The 2,002-nt window shown below is 48.0% G+C and overlaps 1 pseudogene; it reads right to left on the bottom strand.

Moving 5' to 3' along the window:
* Window positions 1-350: 350 nt before the first annotated feature.
* Window positions 351-1,617, bottom strand: LOC116898527 (annotated as a pseudogene).
* Between the last annotated feature and the right edge of the window lie 385 nt (window positions 1,618-2,002).

A 2,002-nucleotide genomic window follows, 5' to 3' on the forward strand; every position in this document is an offset into this window, starting at 1 on the left:
CTTTTGGGGACAGATCACAGGACGTTATCTGTTCCATGTGGTGTGTGGCTCTGCACTGAGGCCATCTAAGGTCCATCCCAACAGGTTAGGAGGCTGAGATTTGATAAACCCACCTGTCCTCTGCTGCTGCCCACAAAAAGTGTAGTCCCAGGCCGTTACTGTTCATACTATTTTTGCCAGTGATTACCAATAATAAGATAATAATAATGAAGAAAGAAAGGCCTCTGCTCTGACCATCCCTTAGTCTTCTGCTACAACAAGGATGTGCAAGGTGTTTCCTCCATATTAAGCATATGTGCAGTTTCGTTTGAGCCTGAACTCTGCCAGTCTTGTCTCCTCTGCTAGTTCCTTCAGTTCAGCAGCTGCAGACGGACACTCCTTCTCCTTCCTGTTCCCTCCACCAAGTCTTCTATTTGAACACACACCCTTTCTCTGCTAGCCATTGAATTGAGCTCCATGTTGCCATCCTTGAACTCCTGCTTGCCAATGATGTCCTCCAGTGGGATCCCTGTTTCCTCAAAGTTTTACAGCTGGCTCAGTAATTTGGGGTTCTTCTTGTAGAAATGCTATTTGATCCCAGCATCCCACAGCTCCGAGCCAAGCTTCAGTCTCTCCTCCTGAAGCTTACTCTGATTAGATGCCTGTGTCTCTGTGGTCCATCATCCTTTCCTCCAAAGCAGTGGTTCTCAACCTTGCTGCAACGCTTCAATCCAGCTCCTCGTGCTGTGGTGATTCCCCAACCATACAATCACTTTCATCGCTACTTCCTAATTCTACTTTGGCTACTGTTATGAACTGCAATGTAAATATCTGATTGGCAGGGTATCTGATATGTGACCCCTGGGAAAGGGTCGTTCAACCCTCAAAGAGGCTGTGACCCACAGATTGAGACCACAGGTTGCTCCAAAGCTGCTAATCTTTGCTCAGTAATGGAGGAAACACCTCCAATGCAAAGCTGAGTCCTATACATGGTACCCTGCATCCTTTGGGGTCAAGCATGCCTTCCAGCCCATTGTTATGTACTCCAGCAGCTATACTATCATACTATCCACTCCTAGAGACTTGTTCCCAGCCTGGGTTGGCGTCTGTAGCAGAATCACCTCATAGATGACCTAGCACAGTATGTAGTCAGATCCCTAAGGAAGGCTCAGGTCAAAGGACAGTTTGTCATCAATGCCAAGCAGGGTGAGGTACTCAAATAACAGATTTGTGTCTTCCAAACCCTTGAAGGCCTGATCATTTGGGGTCAGTTTAGGATCCTAGAACAAGACACCCCACCATGCTGTTGATTACTTTGGGTGCCAGGCCCTTCTATCTCACCATCCCATTCTTCCTTTCCTCCCAGGATACCTCACCTTGCTTGCCCACTGGGGAGCAGACGTGGTACGGAACTTGCTATGAGGAACACCACAGATGGAAAATATCCCATCTAGGATACACAGATGTTTACCTTGACCAGGGAGTTGCCTCTCTGAAGTGAATTCAGGATCTCTTCTGACATTCTGAACCAGAGGTCAGAGAGATGAACTAGCCAGCAATGTCAAAATTACACCAGCAGAACTCACTATGATGGCCTTGGGTCGGAGTTGGGTTAACCTGACAACACACCTTAGCCATGTGCTAGTGCTTAAATGGCAAACAGTTTTTTCATTGCCAAATATGGAGCAAAGGGACAGTGAGATTGCAGAGAAGAGATGGCTGCTGATCCTTCGCGTCATAAATATGCTGGGCGTTTGAAGCAGCGGATGGTGGCATCAAACACCATCGTCTCCATTACTGCCATCCTCCATGGAATGCAGTCTCTTGGAACCTTGCAGGGTTTGAGTACAAACTTCGGTCTCACTTCATCATGGCCCAGCCATGCCTTCAGTCTCACATCTTCAGCCACCACCCCCTCCATCTGCTCAGTGATGGCTTTCTGTTGCTTATAACACAGCACACATGCTCCCTAAGGTCACACAAACTCCCCCAGATCCGCATGATCTGCCTTCCTGGCTGCCAG

This window comes from Rattus rattus, chromosome 4 (assembly GCF_011064425.1).
Source record: "Rattus rattus isolate New Zealand chromosome 4, Rrattus_CSIRO_v1, whole genome shotgun sequence".
NCBI lineage: Eukaryota > Metazoa > Chordata > Mammalia > Rodentia > Muridae > Rattus > Rattus rattus.